This window comes from Hevea brasiliensis, chromosome 12 (genome assembly GCF_030052815.1).
Source record: "Hevea brasiliensis isolate MT/VB/25A 57/8 chromosome 12, ASM3005281v1, whole genome shotgun sequence".
NCBI lineage: Eukaryota > Viridiplantae > Streptophyta > Magnoliopsida > Malpighiales > Euphorbiaceae > Hevea > Hevea brasiliensis.
Window position 1 is genome coordinate 13,376,142 of NC_079504.1, and position 12,045 is coordinate 13,388,186.

General features: G+C 35.2%; 1 non-coding gene across 1 annotated transcript; it reads left to right on the forward strand.

Annotated features, from left to right (window-relative positions):
• Window positions 1-7,139: 7,139 nt before the first annotated feature.
• LOC131171479 (small nucleolar RNA R71) lies at window positions 7,140-7,246 on the forward strand. The gene has a single exon (XR_009142139.1). It is a non-coding gene; the product is annotated as a small nucleolar RNA R71 (small nucleolar RNA).
• The last annotated feature ends 4,799 nt before the right edge of the window (window positions 7,247-12,045 follow it).

The following is a 12,045-nucleotide window of genomic DNA, read 5'->3' on the forward strand; positions in this document are numbered from 1 at the left end:
ATACTATGAAATTAGTCTAATGATAGCTCTCTATTTTGCCCTAAGCACCTAAATTTCATAGTTAGCTTGTAATCTATCTCATGCAATTTCAGAGTAGCAGAAAATGAGGAATAAATTCCAAAACTAGAGTTGGATAAACTAGTTCTTGTTTATGCACAAATTCCATCCAACCTAGACCATCAAGGTAGGCAACAATATTATCAAATAAACCAACTAATTGGAGGGAATCTGCAGAAATGTACCTAGTGGGTTGCACTTTTCTATCCTTTAGCCTCTTAAAAGTTGCCTTATAGGTTGCATCAGGAAGGGGCCAAGGTAGTTTGGATACCTGTGATGCCACTGTTGAATGTTGCTTCTTGCTAGAGGAGGGTGATTTGGCTTGTGGGGTAGAGGTAGAAACGCCAACCCCCTGTCGTGTGGAAGCTGAAGTTTTAGGGTTTTTGGGTGTAGGCTCTAAAAGTGGAGTAGCAGGTGGGTCTTTTCGTTTTGTGGGAGGTGGTGCAGAGGCCATGGGTCGGGTTGATTTCAACCGGATTCTCCTTTTATAGGTGGACGTAGGAGGAGGTGGAGGGGTTTGTCGTGGAGGAGAATCAGGATTGGGGGCTTACATTGCTAGGGGTGTGACTTGGAGAGGAGAGCCTTGAGGGGAAGGGGGAGGTGTTTCCATGGTGGTTGTCGTCGATGGTGGGAATGGAGGAGGGAAGAAGAAAGTGAAAGAGATAAAGGGAAGTTAGGGCATTGGTAGGTGAAAAGAGGTGTGGGGAGAAGGATTAATGCCGAGAAATATGAACAGGAGGGAGGTTGTGAACAGGAATGACGGGAAGTGGGAGGTGGGAAAGTGGGGTGTCGAAAATTTTGATTTGCATAGGACATGTGATTTTCTGTATAAGGGGAGAATGGGTGTGCATAAGTTATGCACTCTCTTATGCAAGTTTCAGCAGAAAATGGGAGGTCTGAAAATTTGATTATGCAAAAGTGCATAGCTTATGCACTTGGTTATGCAAATTTTGGCAGAAAATGGGAGTGTGAAAAGTTGGTCGTGCAAAAGTGCATAACTTATGCGCTCTCTTATGCAAGTTTCGGCAGAAAATGGAATCCCAGAAAATTTGGTTATGCAAAAGTGCATAAGCTGTGCACTCTCTTATGCAAGTTTCGGCAGAAAATGGGAAGTCTGAAAAATTGGTTATGCAAAAGTGCATAACTTATGCACTTGGTCATGCAGATTTCGGCAAAAATGAAAATGCAGGATTTGAAGTTATGCAAGAATGCATAAGTTATGCACACACTTATGCAAGTTTCGGCAGAAATGAAAATTTGCAAAAATGTGGAGGTGCAGAATTGCATAAGTTATGCACACCCTTATGCAGATTTCGGTAAGAAATGAAATGGCAAAAATTTGGTTATGCAGGATTGCATAAGTTATGCAAAGGCTTACGAAGGTTTCAGCAGAAAAGAAAAAATGGCAAAAATGAGACCTGAAAGCTGCATAAGCTATGCAGTTACTTATGCACATTTCAACAAGATTCAGATTACAATAAAAAATGTTTTGCAAGTTTGAAAAATACACTAGAATGAAGAAATGTAATCCTATGAAACATAAATCATGAGTAATTATCATAAAAAACACATCAATATATACAGAATCCATCACAATTGCACCATACAAGCTTGTAGAAGTAAGTTTTGCATAAGTGACATTTGTGAATTATGCCATTTCAACTCAAACTCTGCAATTTAACATTTAGCACAGTAAGGCTCAATAAAAATCTGCACAAAGTTGCATTTATCCACAAAAGAAAATAGACTCTCCAAGTTATGCCAAGAAAATGCAGCATGTGCATATTGAATCACACAACCCAAATAAGCTCAAAACTACTAAAATGACCCACTTACCATCATATTAACATGATAAGCACAAATACTTAAAAGTTACACACCCAACCTCAACAAAGAAGCAAATACCATATGCTGCAGACCTTTTTTGCTGAAAATTTTATTTCTCTGCATAAGCCAAGAAAGGGTTCTGCACAGGATATGCAATGAAAATAAACCAATCTTGGGAGAGTTAATGGATAAAATATCAGATTAAGAGTTACTCCCCAGCAGTGCAACAACCTTCATCCATTGAAATACATCTACAAAGGACAAGATTCAACAATGTCAAAAATTGAATTTGGGGAGATTTAAGATAAAAACAAAAGTAATGTAAATAAAAGTAAATCAACGAAAGCAAAATAAAGGAACTTGGGGTGCCTCCCAAGAGTGCTAATTTATAGTGCTTAGCTGGACTCTTCATGCATCTCACTAAGAGGAGGTGAGGGATCAAAGAGCTTGTAACAGCTTGCTCCTTTTATTGGGTCTCCAGTTATGTAATGTTTCAATCTATGCCCATTGACCTTAAAATTTCCAGATTTTTCACTCAAAATTTCAATTGCTCCATAAGGGAAAACCTTAGAAACTCTATATGGACCAGTCCACCTTGATTTAAGTTTTCCAGGGAACAATTTCAATCTTGAGTTGAACAACAAAACTGAATCGCCCTCTTTAAATTCCTTTTTCTTAAGATGCTTATCATGCCAAACTTTAGTTCTTTCTTTATAAATACGGGCACTTTCATAGGCATCCATCCTCAATTCTTTAAGCTCATTAAGTTGCAATAGCCTCTTCTCACCAGCTTGCTTGAGATCAAAATTCAAGGTCTGAATGGCCCAATATGCTTTATGCTCTAGCTCCACAGGTAAATGACAAGACTTACCATACACCAACCTAAAGGGAGTAGTTCCTATAGGGGTTTTGTAAGCAGTCCTATATGCCCATAAAGCATCATCTAGTTTGACAGACCAGTCTTTCCGAGAATTGCTCACTATTTTCTCCAAGATATGTTTGAGTTCTCTGTTAGAAATTTCAACTTATCCTGAAGTTTGAGGATGGTATGGGGTAGCTATCTTGTGCACTACACCATATTTCCTCATTAAGCTCTCAAATTGCTTATTACAAAAATGTGAACCCCCATCACTAATTATAGCCCTTGGAGCTACAAATCTACTAAAGACAAATTTCTTTAAGAATTTCACTACCACCTTAGCATCATTAGTTGGAGTTGCAATAGCTTCTACCCACTTTGACACATAGTCAGCTCCAACTAGAATGTATTTATTACCATATGAAGGAGGAAATGGGCCAATAAAATCTATTCCCCAGACATCGAATAATTCCACTTCAAGAATATTATTTAGGGGCATTTGATATCTTTTTGACAGATTTCCACTCCTTTGACATTTATCGCATTCTAACACAAATTTCCTCACATCTTTAAAAAGATTTAGCCAAAAGAAACCAGCCTGCAGAATTTTACTAGTTGTTTTAGAGATTCTAAAATGTCCTCCATAATCAGAAGCATGGCAATGATGCATAACACTCTGTGTCTCCTTATCAGGAATACATCTTCTTATTAAACCATCACAACATCTCCTAAAGAGTAAAGGATCATCCCATCTATAAAATTTTGCCTCATGCAAAAACTTTTTCTTTTGTTGCCATGTCATTCCTAGAGGTCAAACTCCACAAGATAGATAATTCACCATGTCTGCATACCAAGGTAGTTTAGCAACAAGAGAGAAAAGTTGTTCATCCAAGAAAAACTCATCAATAGGGACTTCATCCATTTCTTCATCATCCAATTTCAACCTACTAAGATTATTTGCAACTACATTTTCAGCTCCCTTCTTATCTCTAATCTCCAAATCAAACTCTTGTAGCATCAGAATCCACCTAATGAGCCTAGGTTTAGCCTCCTTTTTACGGAGTAAATACCTGATAGCAGCATGATCTGAAAGTATAACCACCTTTGAGTCAATAATGTAAGGTCTGAACTTTTCTAATACAAAGACAATTGCTAAAAATTTCTTTTCAGTTGTTGCATAATTTGTTTGAGCCTCATCCAATGTTCTACTAGCATAAAAAATAGCATAAGCCCTTTTGTCTTTTCTTTGACTAAGAATAGCTCCAATTGCATAGTTGCTAGCATCACACTTAATTTCAAAAGGTAGGCTCCAATCGGGCGGTTGCATGATGGGTGCAGTGATAAGAGCTTGCTTAAACCTATAAAAGGCATCCAAATACTCTTGGTCAAATACAAATGGTATGTCATGACTTAACAAATTAGACAAAGGTTTGGCTATTTTAGAAAAATCCTTGATAAAGCGTCTATAGAACCCGGCATGCCCTAGAAAACTTCGAATTCCTTTAACATTGGGGAGGAGCCATCTTCTCTATCACTTCAACCTTGGCTTTATCAACCTCTATTCCTCTGTTAGACACCAAATGTCCAAGCACTATCCCTTCCTGAACCATGAAATGACACTTTTCCCAGTTTAACACAAGGTCAGTATCTGCACACCGCTGCAAAATTTTAGAAAGGTTAGCCAAGCATATGTCAAATGAAGATCCATAAACAGAAAAGTCATCCATAAAAATCTCACATTATATCTTCAATGAAATCTGAGAAGATTGCCATCATGCACCTTTGAAAAGTGGCTGGTGCATTACACAACCCAAATGGCATCCTCCTATAAGCAAAGGTTCCATATTAACAAGTAAAAGTGGTTTTCTCTTGATCATTTGGATGGATAGGGATTTGAAAAAATCCTGAATACCCATCTAAATAGCAAAAATAAGAATGCCTAGCCAGTCTTTCTAACATTTGATCAATGAAGGGAAGTGGAAAATGATATTTTCGAGTGGCAATATTTAATTTTCTGTAATCTATGCACATTCACCAACTAGTCACTGTTCTGGTGGGAATTAATTCGTTATTTTCATTTTTGACCACTGTCATTCCACCCTTTTTTGGGACAACATGTACTGGACTCACCCAAGTACTGTCTGAGATAGGATATATGATCCCTGCATCAAGCAACTTCAAAATTTCCTTTTTAACAACTTCTTTCATATTTGGGTTTAACCTCCTCTGATATTCAATAGATGGCTTACAATTTTCTTCCAAAATAATTCTGTGCATACAAAAGTGTGGACTTATTCCCTTAATGTCATCTATGGTATATCCTAAAACTTTCCTAAATTGCCTCAATACTCTTAACAACTTATCAACCTTTGAAGTACTCAAGTTTGCATTTACAATTACTGGATAAGTGTTATTGGTGCCAAGAAATTCATACCTGAGCTGAGAAGGAAGTTGCTTAAGTTCTACCTTAGGTGCATCTTCTTCCTTGAATGATGGTTGCTTAGATTCGACTATTTCCTTTTGTGTGAGTTGAAAAACTGGAGCAGAAATGAATGGTGGACTACCCTTTAAATGTTGAGCATATGCAGCCACATGAGGGTTGTCATAGTCTATGCTTCCTCCATAAACTAAGCAATTTTCAAGTAGATCTTCTGGATATCTCTTTCTGAAGTGTTCTTTAACCAGCTCATCAAGGATATCAATTCTCAAACAAGTATCAGCTTCAGAATGATGCTTCTTCATAGTGTTATTAATATTGAAAACCAATTGATCTTCACCAACTCTAAGAGTTAATTTTTCTCCCTTAACATCAATCAATGCTCCTGCTGTAGCTAGAAAGGGTATTCCCAAGATAATTGGGATATTAGAATCCTCTTCCATGTTTAACATGACAAAGTCAATAGGTATATAGAACTTTCCAACCTTCAGAGGCACATTCTTCAAAATTCCTTCAGGATACTTAATTGATCTGTAAGCTAACTGAAGAGAAATGTGGGTTAGCTTAAGATCTCCCATATTGAGCTTCTCATAAATGGAGAGGGGCATAAGGCTAACACTAGCCCCTAAATCATATAAAGCTTTTGTAGAACATGATTCCCCAATGTGGCATGGAATTGAAAAACTCCCTGGATCCTTGAGCTTTGGAGGAAGTTTCCTTTGGAGGATAGCACTACATTCTTCTGTCAAAGCTACAGTTTCATGGTCTTCAAGTTTCCTCTTGTTTGAGAGAATTTCTTTTAAGAATTTTGCATAAGAGGGCATTTGTGAAAGAGCATCAATAAAAGGCACATTTATGTATAGCTTCTTCAAAACCTCTAAGAACTTTCCAAATTGCTTATCAAGCTTGGCTTTTTGAAATCTTTGTGGAAAGGGGAGTTGTGGTTTGTAAGGCTCTGGAGGTATATACTTCTCTTCCTTCTCTTCAATTTTCTCTTTACCTTTTTCTGCACTTTCTTGTCTTTCTCTCTCATCAATTTCTTTCTCATTTTCTCTCTTCTCACTATTTTCACTTTTCTCATTTTTTTCACTCTTCTCATTATTTACAACTTTCCCACTTCTTAAAGTAATAGCTTGACACTGCTTTCTTAGGTTTTTCGGCTGACTCAGAAGTTTTTCAAAAGACTTGGTACCTGAGGAAGATGCTTGTTGTGCAATCTGATTTTTCAACATTCTGTTATGTGTTTGCATCTGTTCTAGCCTTGCTTTCATCTCTCTCATCTCTTCATCATGCTTAGTTTGGTTAGCAAGAATCTGTTGTAATAAAGCTTCTGTGGTGGAACTTTGTTCTTACTATTTTGGTGGAGGATTCATATTTCTCTGCTAAAAATTAGGCAATGGTTGCTTATTTTGCTGATATGGAATTCCTTGTTGCTGTTGTGGCTGAAGATTCTGATTTGGGACTTGACTTTGCTGATTTCGCCATGAAAAGTTGGGATGATTCCTCCAAGTTGAATTATAAGTTTGAGAGTAATGATTCCCCATTTGTTTGTTTCCATAATTACCAACATATGCAGCTTGCTCTCCATAGTCTACTCCACAGCTGGTAGTTCCTTCCGCATAAGCAACTTGTTGTGAACTTCCAGATGATGATGATGAACTAACCAACATACTTAAATCTTCCATCTTCTTAGCCAAAACAATTGTAAGTGCATCAAACTTTGCATTAATCATGTTGAATGGATTAAGGTCATACATTCCAACAGCTTACCTCTTTTGAGTTGGAGCTGGTCCTCTTGGACTACTCCAAAGATGAGTATTCTTTGCAATTTTCTCTAATAGCTCATAAGCTTCATATTCATACTTCATAATAAATTCTCCTCCTGTTTGAGCATCAATAATCCCTCTAATTGCAGGAGTAACGTTGGTGTAAAAATTCTGGTTTATCATCCATTTTGGAATGGCATGATGTGGGCATTGTCTCTTTAATTCCTTCCATCTCATCCATGATTCATAGAGAGTTTCATCTTCTCTTGGTCTAAAAGCTGTCATTTGATTCCTCAATTCTTGAGTTTTTCCAGGTGGAAAATATTGTGCAAGAAATGCATCAGTGAGTTGCTTCCAATTTGTAATGGAGTTGTGAGGTAAAGAGTCAAGCCAATCCAATGCTCTATCCTTCAAAGAGAATGGGAATAGCTTCAATCTTACTGCATCATCAGATACTCCAGGTTGTTTTTGCATATCACAAATCATAGCAAACTTCTTTAGATGTGTGTGTGGATTTTCAGAAGGATGTCCCCCAAATTGGGAATTTTGAATCATTTGAAGAACCCCAAAATCCATCTTGTAGCTATTTGCATCAATTATTGGTCTTGCTATACTCTCTCTTAAGTCATCAAAACGAGGAAAAGCATGATCCATCATATTTCCCCTAGGCACATTAGCATTTACAACCTCTTCACCTTGGGCTACAATTTCATTGTTTCGATCATTTCCAGCATTACCACCACCAATTCTAATTCTTTCATCAGCCATGTCTACTTCAATTTCAGTTTCTCTCAAGGCTTCTTTCCTTTTTCTGGTTTCTTTCTTGTTGGCTCTACAAAATTTCTCAATTTCAGGATTAAACAATAAAGATGTGTCACTTGTGCTTCTAGCTCTTCTCATAAAAGAATAAGAGTACCTAAAAAGAACAAACAAACACAAAATGAAAAGATAACAAAGATAAAACTATAAACAACTAAAATAATCAAGAATTCAATCTTAAACAAACAACTCCCTGGCAACGGTGCAAAAAACTTGATGTGGCCCAATCGCAAGTACACGAGTCGTATAAGTAATATAGAAAAGATATCGTTCCCACGAAGAGTTGCATTAATGATTGAATTTTTGATATAAAAATTCTGACTAATTTGAACTATTTTTGAAATTAAAGTAATAAATTGATAGATATTGAAGTGTGAATTCTATATGTGTAAAATTAATAATCTATTCAACAATGTAATGATTTAACTAAATTTGCATCAAATTAAGATAAGCAAATGGAAATATGGCAAGATTTAAAATGACAAGTAATTAAATTTAATTAGAAATAAACAATGATAAAAAGGGCGATTCCGGAGTCCGGGAGTTCATATTCAAGCTATTTTGGGATTTTTAAATTGGTTATCCAATCTTGTGGAACTTATGGGTTTTAAGGAGATTAATTCTGAAATCCTTTGAATACCCTTTCAAGTGGGACAAAGAGTGCCTTAATCAATCTAATCCTACTTTCGTGAAGTTAAAATTAATCAAGACCCATTAAGTTCCTTAATTAATCTGTAAATCCTCTTAATCCTTAGTCTATTTTTAGATCTAAGTTAATTAAGTCCAATTTCTTGATTATCTATCACAAGGCTTTCTCCTTTCAGTGCTTCAACCATGGATTAAGAACAATACTTAATGGGATCCTACATTAAGCATGTCAATGAGCACACAAGAAATGAATAAAACTCATTAAAACCACAAAATATGGATTACCCAATCAAAATCCACAAAATATCTCAAATATTACATTCCAACTCTAGAATCTAATAAAAACTACTCACTATCCATAATATTTATAAGAAATTCTGAGTTAATATGGAAATAAATCTTTAATCTAAGCTAAGAACTAAGAAACCCAATACAAGAAAGGTAGAAAATATGCAAGAAAGGAAAGAAAACTCCAAATCTGGTCTAGAAAATGGAGAGGTGACGTTTTTGCTCCCCTTTTTGACTCTTCTGCTGCTGCTCCTTTTCTTTTCTTTTTCCTCTCTTTCTAAAATGAGATAAGGGCCTATTTATATCTTTTTCTCTGACAAGTAGCCCTAAAATGGTGTGTTTGAGGTGTGTTTTTATGAGAGAATCTTCTGCCAGCTCATTATGAAGACTTTATGGAACTGTATAAGTGGACTGCATAAGTTATGCAGTCCCTTATACAGTTTTCGGCTAGTTCCTGGGCTCTCTGTGTGAAGCTGCATGAGCAGGGTGCAAGACTGCATAAGTTATGCAGTTTTCCGTGAGGTTGCATAAGCAAGGCATGAATCTACATAAGTTATGCAGTAACTTATGCAGATTTCGGCAGGTTTGGAAAATTATTTCTTCTCCCTGTGCAGAACTGCACAACTTATGCGGTAAGTTATGCGCAATTTGGCCAATGCATACTTCAACTTTGAAACTTATTTTTGACATCTTTGGCTATAGAAATCACTCCTCAATGGCAAAATATCTTTTTTTAGTCCCTCAAAAACACCATTTTTCCTACAAAACAAAGTAAAATTATAAATTAATCCAAAAATTGGCAATAATGAAAAACTATCTAAATAACTAATGAAATTAGCTAAAAGTGACTAACAATCAAATAAAATGGCCATGAAATTAAACCTAAATGACTATGCAAAATGCATATATCAATAATCTAAGCCTGTGCACATACCATGGTATTCAAAACAAAACAAAGCTAACTCCATTGTCTCCTCAACAAATGAGTGAGACAGGTAATAACCTAGTCAAGTATTTATAGTGAGATATAAAATAATATCATGAATCTCTTTGTCCTTTTTGTGAGCATAAATCACAACACAATTTAATTCAAAGTCAGTTCCAATATCCAATAATTTTTATGCTCATTTCAATTCAAAACATAAATTTATATTTTTCCATGTAAATTCCATTTCAATCACAACTTCCAAACTGAATTCATTCAATCCATATCAAGAATAAAATCATAAGTTAATCATTTTCCCACAATTAAACTCATTTATACCATAACACATTTTAATAATCATTGAAATAAATTCAATAATTGGTAAACATGATACATAAAGAAACTAAAATCCTTTAACCAAATAAAATATGCAAAACTTTAACAATGTAAAACTAGTTGTGCACAAACTTCTTTGTTGACTAGTTTACTCCAAATTTCGGTTTTTCCTTGAAGATCCATTTCCAGTTTCTTTTTCAATTGAAACACATAGTTTACAGTGTTTCAGTACCATATCTCATAATAAATCCATTAATTTATTTCATGCCTACTTAGTTGTAGCCTTAAATTTGCTTAAATTGGTATCCTTTGAATTTTGCATTTTGGGTCACTATTCATTGCACTATTCAAGTCAAAATATTGACTTTTTCCTACTAAATAGGTTTATTAATTCTAATTGTACTCACATACCACATTTTGAGTCATATTTTTGTTGGCATTGATTGTCAAATTCAATTCAAAGTCTATTAGGGTTAAATATCAAAATTTCAGTTTTGGGTTACTTGTTTATACTGTTCCATTGGTTTGCATACAGTGGGAATTTGGCTAACTTTCCTCCATCAAAGTTGTTCCTTAATGTCTTATCTTTAATTCCCTTTTTGAATCACTCCATTTGAAGTTTTATAGCTCAAGTTATAGCCATTTTCTTAAGACTGGCCGGATTGGTATCTACCCAGAATTTTGGGCAGGTTTTTAGTTCTGGGAGTTTTGGGCAACCAACTTTAGGTAGCAAAATGACTTGGTTATGGGCAGAATTTGGGTTGGTGTTCTCCATAAAAGTTGTAGTACTATGTCATAGCTTTCTAATGGTTCAAAAATCAGGTCATTTGGACCTGCCTAGACTAAGTTATGGCTAAATGAATAAATACTGTTTATTTGGTTATTTTTGTAAAGTGACAGTGTTCTAATTCCGGATTTGACCTAATTGTTCACTATCTTAATGTCATTTTTTGGGCATAGTTTCTACACAAAAATTGTGGAATTATGTGTCTATTTTCATTTTCAATTGGCATCACACCAATTAGAGTGGCAGAATTATATTTTTGGTCCCTGAAAGGGATCTAGGTCAGGCTATCCAGTAATGACCCCTCACCAATCCGAATTTCATTGCAATGCTAATCACTCCAACACATCTCAATTAATTCCAATTGACCATTTTAAACCTCATTTAGGTCAAAGTACATCAATTTACTAATTTCTCAAATTTCCTCCCCAAAACCCTAAGGGTCAAGAACCCTAATTTTCTAAATTCTTCAATTCATGCAATTCACACATATAGATCACCTATACAACTTCAACTCACCAAGAATCCATGTTTAATTTAATTAAAGACCATCAAATCCTAACTACTTATGTGTTGGACGAATTTCACTCTAGGTCCCTAACATATTGTTTTTGTTTCATTTTCCTCAATTCCTAAGTTAGTTCAAGTGTACATGCATGAATATAAAGAGAAATTTAATGATTTTAACTAAACTCTTTGTGTAGCTTTTCTAGCTCTTTAATTCCTCAATTTTTTCTTGTCCTTCCTCCTTCAATCTTCTTCTTAAGAGTCAATTTGAAGCTTTCTATCATTTATATGTGGAATTTTGGGCATAAATTAGGATTTAGTGAAGCTTTGGAATGGGTGTGTTAATGGAGGTTGAGAGAAAATGGTGAGAGAGAAGAGAGAGATGTGGGAGACGGCAAATGGAAGAAGAAAGGAAAATTTCATTTATTATTTTTTTTCTTTTTGTCTTATAAGGCTAAATTGTCCCCAAAATTTCCAATAATAAAAATTAGAGTTTTATTACATTTTGCTTATGTCACTTGAATGATGTCATAAAGTTTATTTTAATTTCTTTTCTTTTCCTTTTTTTTTCTACAACTTCTTCAATTTAAATCTATATTTCGAAATTTTAATTTTTTACATTTTATTGGACAATTAGGTCATGAGTCATCTTTATGGGTGAATTGACCAATTTGCCCATCGCCTGTCTAATTCGGTTGGCCAATAATTCAGCATTTCTTTCGAAACCCTGACCTAATTATTGATCTGGTTCTCAACCTTTTTCTGTGATTTTCACATTTCCCCTAACTTTGC